The sequence below is a fragment of the Parasteatoda tepidariorum genome, chromosome 7, assembly GCF_982258835.1.
Source record: "Parasteatoda tepidariorum strain Cologne lab strain chromosome 7, Ptep-v5.0, whole genome shotgun sequence".
Classification (NCBI taxonomy): domain Eukaryota; kingdom Metazoa; phylum Arthropoda; class Arachnida; order Araneae; family Theridiidae; genus Parasteatoda; species Parasteatoda tepidariorum.
Genome location: NC_141761.1, coordinates 61,795,097 through 61,805,313, shown reverse-complemented (window position 1 = coordinate 61,805,313; position 10,217 = coordinate 61,795,097).

Here is a 10,217-nt window from a genome sequence, read left to right as displayed (position 1 = left end):
CCTCATTTTTAACGATTCAGCAATCTTTCAGCAGCATTTCCTTTATTTCGAGAATAAGCGCGAGCTCTCAAATATATGACGAAAATGTTTCCTCAACTTGAAACCTCATCATAGGTCATGGAAGATTGCAAACTAGAATGACGAAACTAGAATAAAGATAACGAAATTGAAAATAAAGCGATCAATAAGGACGATCAAGTTTACAGTAGTCAAGGAGTTGGTCACGTGCCAGGAAGATTCGGGGTCCGAATCCCTCTATGGGCATTTAAAGTAGCCCTCTGTTCTATCCGTTCTTGTTGTGTCAGGCCCTCTATGTGGCTTCATTTTTTTTCGGAAAAAAAATCAGAATGAAGATATTAGTAATAATTAATTAATTCTAGCTAAGGTATTTTTTGTGTAATTCTGCAGTTGATTTTATAATTATTTACATGATTCAAATTCTTATTTAGTAAATTATACAAATTTATAATTAGTGGTTCATTCTTACAGAATTTTCAACCTAAGCAAAAATTCTAAAATATTTAAATTTACGAAAAATGGGTATTTTTCTCAAGGGGTCTAGATGATTTTTATAACAATAATTTTGATATTTTGAAAACAAATATGTATGATTGTGTTGTTTCGAGAAATTCAACACCAAATGTAATATAATACTGAAAAAGATTACAAAGTTGCAGCAAAATTACTGAAAGTCACTCACTGAAATCAGAAAACAACAAAACATTTTTACTAATTGGTATTGCTTCTAAACTTACTTTCTTTGTTTAAAGATTCAAAGTTACGTCTTTAAAAGTTGTGTTTTTCTCAATTAAAATATTTTTTTAGAGCACAAGATTAATCCGCTTCTAATAAACCATTAAGGTTAAAATTTGATAATTAGTTTTAGTACAGCATGTTCATCAAATTCATTCTAGCAATTGGCTAATGGTAAATATTTTACATTTTTTCTGAGTCAAAGTAACCTTTTTACAGAAATAATTTTTTTTAGCATTTTAAAAAGTTACTTTTTACCCAGAAATTCCTTTGAGCTAAAATGGTGTAAAAGGAGTACATTTGGCAGCCTATGAAAAATTGTATTAAGTAATTAACTCGATTCTTTTTACTTTTATCGCGCTCGCAAGACATTATATTATCCCTTTTTTCTTCAAATCTTAAGAATATTAACTATTCAAAGTTGTTTGCACTGTTTCGTAAAAGTATTTGCATTTTAAGGCCTGCGTTTATGTTAAACTTCTGTAAAAATCAAAATTCTAAGTTAAATATTAGATGAATCATAAAAAAAGAAAAAAAGGGATGTATGCTGATGCTTTTTCGATAAAATAAAAATTACATACACTCATCAACTTGTAATTATTTTTTGAAAAAAAATGAAAATGCATAATTTCATGTTCCTTATTTAGCCTAAAACTTTTTTCAAACTTTGATTTCCCATACTTGCATATTATTTAATTATGCATGTTTCTAAAAACACATGAATAATGAAAATATTATATATTTATTATAAAACCAAAATTTTAATGAAATTAATATTAAAGTTATTAAGAAGCATACTTTTCTTTATCAATTTCTTCAAATCAACTTTTGTTCCTTTAATCTTTTTATTGCTCTTAATTCTGTGGAAATTTTCATTGCTGCTCTTACTGACTAGGGATTGTGTTGATTTACTGAGGTAGTGAAAAAATTCGTCTCTTATAAGAAATCTAATAAACTAAATACAGTGTTTTGTATACTCATTATGAAAATATTCTTTTTGGCTATCATCGCTTCAAAAGTTAATATGATTTCCTATAATTCAATTTTGTTAGAAATCCGTTTTTTATAAGGAAGGAAAAATTACATTGAAAGTTGCGATAAAGAATTGTTTATATTTCATTGCCGTCTTTATATATTTTTTTAACAGATTTTTTCATAAAAAATGGAACCTAGCAAATTCTCCCTGAAACATAATCACAATCATTATTATAATGATGATAATTTGTTTTGGTTTTTAATTTCGTATTAGAGGTATACAAATAGGCTATTGGGAATTTTTTATGCGATTATTCATTGTGAGGATTTGTATTCATTTTAAAGAGCATGCCACTATAAAATTTTTGTTAAAGCACATTAATAACAGACAATGGTTATAAGGAAATTTTAATAACATTTCTGTAAGGAGATTAGTATTTTTGTAAGTCATTTTGAAAGGAGAAAAAAGTGCAAGAATAAAATTTTTATTGAGGGACACTTATAGAATATTAATTTAATTTCCTTCATTTTTCTCTAATAATTTTTGAAAGCTAATTCATGACTCAGTTTTACAAACAGCAAACTGAAAGTAACCATTTAAATAAAACTGTCATTATCGACCTTATAATTATACAGTCAAGTTAAAATCACGAACGACAACTTAAGAACGTCATCACGACACTTTTACTCTCCTAAAGGGCCTCCACCCTTTCTATAACACTAAATAGAAACGGTAAAGTGATACTGTAAATTGAAATACTTGATACTCTACGGTTTATAATTTAAAGTCTTTGTCATATTTTTGCTTATTTCTGCACGATTGTATTTAAAACATGTATGAATAATACATATCTATGATTTATAGTATTAAATTTGCCATTTGAGTAAATTCTGAAGAAAAGATTTGACTGCGTGAACTTCAGTTTATATTTCGTAATTTTTTTTAATATTGCCCATTTATGTAGAATTACAATTTTTCAAAAAATTAATTCCAAATCTCTTATCTTAGACTTGAGTTCCATTATTCGTATGAAAATGCTTCTGTTATTTTTTAAAATTTATTAATGTTCATTTAATTTTGTCATATGATAACACTCTGCAATAAACAGAGAAAATGAATAAAATTACATTAATACCGTTGTCCATTTTAATTTTCGATTAGTTTGAAATGATTAATGGCGCATATCGTTCTCAAATAAATACTTATTTTATTCAACATTGAAATAAATTTAAGAACTAGGAAAATAGTCACATATTAAAATATTTAAAATTAAAATTTAATTTACTTTACAAAACGAACTTTTATTTTCATTAAAATATGAAATATATGAAAAATTAATACTTAAGTATTGCAGGGGACTATAAAAATTTGAAGATTTCGTCATCTATTACTGAAATCAAAATAAAGCCTGCGATACCTGTAAATTAATAAGTTTTTAAAATCTGAATTATTCATAAGCTTTTAGGTTTTTTTTAAAAAATTGAATCTAACTTTTTGAGTTTGTAAATACAGTTCATGTAATTGATAAAGTCAGAAAAAACAGAGCATTCAAATTGCAAACAAAATTCTCTTTTTGTTTGACATGTAAGTCTTCAATGGGATACCAGCGAGGGACGTAGTATGGGTACCTCCATCCTGATTAGTTGTTGAAACGTGGCATTTGTTTACGTTAGTAACAGTTCTTTCCATACTATTTTCAGTAAGCCAAGCCAGTTAAGTATCAATTCTATTCAGGGATATATACTATATTCCTTGACAAAGATTCTTTCACAAAGATTTCTGGTGCATCGGAGTTACCAGGTATACAAAAAAAAATAAGTCAAAGTTGCAGTAAGATACATAAAATATAATAAATCTAAATAAAGTAAAAAGAGAAAGTAACTCTGAGAAAGAATTTTGTTTCAGCAATTTAGATGTGTGATACACTGTATTTAATTAAATTCACCTTATTTAACATTCTAACTTATGATGAGAAACTTAGCTTAACTTTAATACTACATTTTGCTTATAAGCGATCAGCTGGCACTGACGTCATAGGTCATATGTGTGGGTATCCGTGATCTTCTTCTTTTTGAAGTGCAAGTATCCAATTGTCTTCTTAAAACTATTTTTTTTGCTGCTTAAAATTTAGAAAAAAGGTCATATTTAAATTTTAATAAAACACATAAATGTATATTTTCAGCTGCAAATTGTTGTAGTCTTAAAGTTGAGAAAAATTTAAATACTTTTTTTTGCTACCGTATAACTGTGTTTATATTCTTTTTATTCTGGGATACTATTACTTTCATTTAATTTTTGAAAACTATGCTTTTTATTATAAAATAGTTGAAAAAGAATTAACGCTGGAGGTGCTTTTAGTAATAAAAGAAAAACCTTTTAATAGATCGCCAGCAGAAATAGTCTTGGTATCAAGTGCACTTTACTTTTGGGTGCGCACGAAAGAGGATACTTTTACAGATATTTTGTTTTAAACAGTATTTTCTTCCTTTTACGATAAAACTTTCTTCTCTTCATTGCAGTCTAAGTCTTAAAAAGACTTAAGAATACTGAGAATTTTTAAGGGCGACTGTAATTTCTTTCTTTTTTTCACATTTAATAGAACTCAAGCTTCCTATACTTTTTAAGTGCAATAAATTGGATTTTTAAGAATTCCTGTGGTTGACTTTTTCTTCAATTGTTCGCAAGGTACATTTTTGCAAGATACAGTTATCTGTATCCCATAAAAATGATTTAAAGAAATGGTAAATTGATTTATAGTTAGCATTTCTCATTCCTTTAATAATTTTTAGGGGGATTCGGAAGCGAACATGGTTACAGCAATATTTTGAAACAGTATATTTTCACAGCAATATTTTTACTTTCTACAATATATTGCAATGAGCTAGATTTCTCTAAGAAATTTATATTCGATGTATTATGACGAATTAATAATACTTTTTATTACGAATATGAATTTAAGTTGGTTAAAAACTAGATTTATAATGGAATATGCGTTTTTCATTTTATTATAAGAAATGCACTTAAAATACATTATGTTTTTTCGATCCATTGTTAAAAAGTATTCACATCCAACACCTCTAATTAATATGGAACTGAGAACAGAATGTTATAAAAATGCTGTCAAAATCTGCTGAATCATTGATGAGAATGGCGTCATAAAAACATAAAATCAGTTTGATAATTAAATATACTTTGCATTTGGCTCATCTCTTCTTTGTTTCCTTCGGTAATCACATTATTTTCGAGGTTTTCAGTCGCGCCTAAAATACTGTAATTATCCATTAGAGTTAGCTATCGCTAGAATTTCGTTTCATTCGTTAGAGTTAGATCTATTGTTTTTTTTTAAAAAATATTTTATGCTGACTTTTTCACTTCATTTTTGACAAGGATACTGAAAATATAAAGTTCTCAAGGAAAAATCTCTATAACAGAATAGAGCTTAACTACAGTTATAAAGCTTGCAAAGTAATTACACAAACTTTCTCCACAGTCGAAACACAAAATGACAGAGAGAGGTATGAGACAAACAAGAGATAATAAGAGAAAAGTGATTAAACTAATATAGGAAAAGTCACACGTTTAAAAAAAAATTAATCAGATTAAGAGATAGGATGGGTACCGTATATGGAGGTAGTAGGGTAAAATCCAGGTGTAATAGATATGAAATTTAAATTAAAATAGATTTCGAAACATTAAGAGAAAATAGGACACTATAAGGATAATAACAGAATTATTTGAATAATCCAAAGATGGAATGATTCCCAGGTGTTAAGGTCCGAAACTGAAAGCAGTCATCAATAATTTTAGAAAAAGAAAACTCAAACCTATGATTAGAATTCCAATTACGTTAGGCGATGGTGCAAAATTTATAATATCTTGGCTTTAGACATTTCTATCGAAATCTTATAAGTTAAAGTGCGAAAGTGCTTCTACATTGTAGGAGGGTAAATTTCATTATTCATGATTCGTAAATAGTATCCTGCTTCCTTTTTTCTTTAAGAGTGTTTTTATTCTACTTTATATTTTCACTATAACAGCCGTCGCTGTTGTTTGTATTATCAACTTCTAGTGTACATTTTGCTTTGCCGCACAAAAACTATAATGTGAAACTACGAATGTGCATGGACAGGAGCACAGGGAATATGATGCAATAAAAAAGTAATAAATTGTTAAATTTGTATGAAAATTTACCATGCAGGCAGCTCTGCAGTCCTCAGAAATGAAACTACGGAGTTGAAACTTGAATGCGCTGAAAGGATAACTTTTATTTCTAATTTGTTTGAAGAAAAACTTGAAATTTTAAATGCTTTCTGTCATATATATATATATATATATATATATATATATATAATTTAATTCAATTAATGAAATTCGCGAATTATTACATAATTTGAATAGAATGCCTTTAAGCGTTTTATTAGCTACTCTTTAGTAAGTGTTGCGTAAGGTATTAATCGTTTCTACCTTCTCGGTTTTTTTAGGCATCCTGTAAAATGCCTGTATTTCAATTATCAGTTAAAACGTACGTATTTAAATGATATACATAAAGTTAACGGTACTAATTTTTATCAATGCTAGTATCTTATTTGTGTAGATATAAAATATCATTTTATGTTTAGTAACAGGAAACTTCTACCGAGTTTTAATATTAATATTATCTGAATTTATACGATGAACATAATGCTTTCTCATAAATAAATATTTTCGTAATGATCATGACATAGGAAAGCTACTTACATCCTAGTTTATGACCAAAGATATTTGCGGTTTCATTTTTATTTCTTTCTCAGGAGATTATATACTGTCAAATGCTTTTTTCTATAACAGAATGGGTAAAAAATACATTTTCAAAAGAATTCCGTAAATTATTCTGAGTTGAAAAGATGAACGAAATCTCAAAGGAGTTTTAGGTTAAATAAAGTTTTTACAATTGCCTTATTTTTCCATTGCTTTCCTTATCGCTCTGGTACTTAACTGAAACATTATTTTTCCTTTTTTAAATTTTTTTTCTCACTAAGTTATATTTTATATATTATCTTATGCAACTTCGAAGAAAATATAAGAGGACTTCGAGTTTAAAATAATTAAATAAAGTTAATAAATTTCCCCCGATTTTGATATCGAAAAGGAGCTGATTTTCTTCCAAGTTTTGCCTGCAGAATGTTTTAAATTCCTTCATTGCGAAAACAATTACCGTTTTTTTTTTGTTAGATTAAAATAATAATTTTAGTTTTACTTCCGATGTTCAAAAAATACAGCTTATTGTAAAAAATTAATTCTTATTGAGACGAAAGTTTGAAACGCTGGACATTAATATTCAAGTTAGATTATTGAGGATCAAGTTTAGTTAGATTTTTCCCTCAAGTTACCTTGCAAAGAAAATAAATTTGTTCTATAATTCAGTAATGCAGATTTTGTTTCATGATCTAAACTCACCCTTATTTCAACAAGTTAAGTTTTTTCTGAGTTCACAGGAATTTATGTGGGCAAAAAAAACACGCGTAGAAATTAAAAAATCAGAGGAAAACAAAGAGTACGTCTAAAATCTATAATTTTTTTTGTTCCACATTCTGACACAAATATATGTATGCAAATGAAGTATTTAGTTCAAAACAATGCAAGGTACTTTGCCATAATATGGATGTTGAATTAATTTCATTAAATTATTACAACAGGTTTTAATCTGTCATTTTGATGGTAATTGAGAGTTAAAAAACAGTTGATCTTTTTAAAAATATTTGTTTAAACTTTTCACTTAATTGCAAAATTAAACAAATATTTTCTTACGCCACTATTGATTCAAAACGAGAGCAATGTCATTTACTCGATGGTTTTGGGAACCAGTAGATTTTAAATTAATTCTTAGAATATTAAAAAAAGGATTCATAATACTTGTATTCGATTGTATTCATTTGTCTAATTGGCAAATAGAATAAGTGCTTTTTGTAGTACGCCACAATCGAGACAAAGTGAAAGCGATATGATAAATTTGATGGTTTTGTTCACCGATGTACATTAAATTCCTCATAAATTATTGTAAAAAATATAGTAAAAATATTTTTTAAGTGCTTAGTGAGATGATTTTACATAACTGATAAATTGAATATGTATTTATTTGTAATAGGTCATTATCGAACATAGAATGGAAGTAATAACATTTGTAAACTTTGTGCAAAGACAGATTTAAAGTTCTCTCAAGTAAATTTAAAAGTTTTCCTTGACAAGGCATCTCACCTCCAATTTTTAAGGAAACTAATCTACGTAAAAATAAATCATAGAGTAGTATAAATAAATATGATTTAAAAAAAAATTATATATAGATTTGATTTTGGACTATTAGTTATAACATCAGATTATGTTATGTATGTCATGATAACAAAAATTGTAAAATTATGATTTATGAAATAAATTTATTATTTATTATAAACCAATAACACACCGTGTCAATTGAAAACAGGTTTCTACAGTAAACTGATTAATTTTATGCATTTAATGTTTTATTTTACTGTATTAGAGAACGTTTAGCTAGGGGATGTTTTTTTGAAACATTTTATCCACAAATAACAAAAAAGATTTTCATTACGAATTTATTACTAATATTCATTTTTAAATATTTAAGTAAAATGGTTTAAGAAATAATCAGAAAGAATATCAACTATATTTCGTCTGCTGTTCAAATATAAAATATTTTGGATAATATTTTATATTTGATAAATTTATTATAAATTATAAATGTGGATAAATTTATTATTTATTATAAACCAATAACATACCGTGTCAATTGAAAACTGATTTCTACAGTAAACTGATTCATTTTATGCATTTAATGTTTTATTTTACTGTATTAGAGAAGGTCTAGCTAGGGGATGTTTTTTTGAAACATTTTATCCGCAAATAATAAAAAAGATTTTCATTACGAATTTATTACTAATATTCATTTTTAAATATTTAAGTAAAATGGTTTAAGAAATAATCAGAAGGAAGATCAATTTTATTTCGTCTGCTGTTCAAATATAAAGGAGTTCGCTTTAAAAAAATGCAATTAAGGAATTTATAAGTTAGTTGAATCTAAATTTGCGAAAGAGTGCTATTTCTAGATTCCTTCAAGCAGTCTTTGAAGTTGAAATGGAATTATACACAGGCGGTTAATTCTCAAAGGAAAAGTAAACTTACTCAAGGAGCAAAAGCAATTAGTGACTATGATTTTGTTTTAATTTTAAGGTTCTTAAGAATATTATTTCAGAATAAGGAAAAATTTTAATATCTTTAATTTTTATAATTGCTTGAAGCTAATTTTCATAAAACATTTTAATGAAGTATAATTTTAAATACATATTTAAGTGCTTCTGAATGACTAAGTATGGAAAAATTAAAGTATGAGAAGAAAATAATTTTAAATATTCTAAGACTTGGTTTGTATTCTGTTGGCAACGTATCCCTTACATTTTTGCACCGTTCATATAAAGAGGTTTGTTATTTTTATGTTTATTGTTTAAGTTCAAAATTTCTAGTTTTCCTTCTAATCTGACGGTGTATGATGAGAATTTAACTTTCTAATATAAAAAAAAAAATTGCATATCAAAATTTGCATATCAAAATGGACTAATGGGAAGTTAGTTTTTTATTTATTTGATGACTGAATCGTTATAATAAATAATCGACTCATTCACAACCATTAATTTCTTTTCCTAGAGAGTTTAAAATATGATTTTTAATGTGAGAACCTCTTTTCAAAGGCGGAAATTACAATTTGGCTCCGAATAAATATTTTGTTGCATAGCACACAAACATAGTTTATTATATTTTATAACCTTCGTTGAACAGCCGACCCAACTTTATGGGTTTACGACTACTAATGTTCAACTCCGCAGCCTTGTAATTTCGAACCCAATCCAGAAGACGAGGGAACTTTTGGATGGAGTATTAGGAGATATTTTCCTTCGTGGAGGACTTTTTGATGGAGCTAACACGCATTTGTGCTACATGGAGAGAAAGACCACGAGAACCTCCCACGGTTAGCCTGACAGCAAGGAGACTACCACTGTGGATAATTCACGTCAGCACTGTCATCGGTGCAAGCTGGATGCGGAATTCGTATCGACTAGGATTCGAACCCAGTTCACCTCATTGGAAGGCGAACGCTCTATCCCCTGAGCCATCTCGGCTCAACATAGTTTATTTGAACATTTAACGAATCCTCAGAACTTTTATAAGCAAATACATTTATAATATTTTTGTCTCTTGCTGGCCTTTTTAAGGAAATATGCCAAAATAAAATTAAAATTCTACATTTCTCGTTTTATTTACTGACTGTACCCTATAGCAGTGTTTTTTAAATGATTATCCTTTGATCCATTGGGTTTCATGAAGAGATCACGAAGGTTCCGAGAGATAGAACAACATTGTCAGTTACGAAGCACTATGATAAAAATTTTATCCAGTTAAATTTCATTAGTTATTCAATATTGATCAGTAACTATAATCAAAG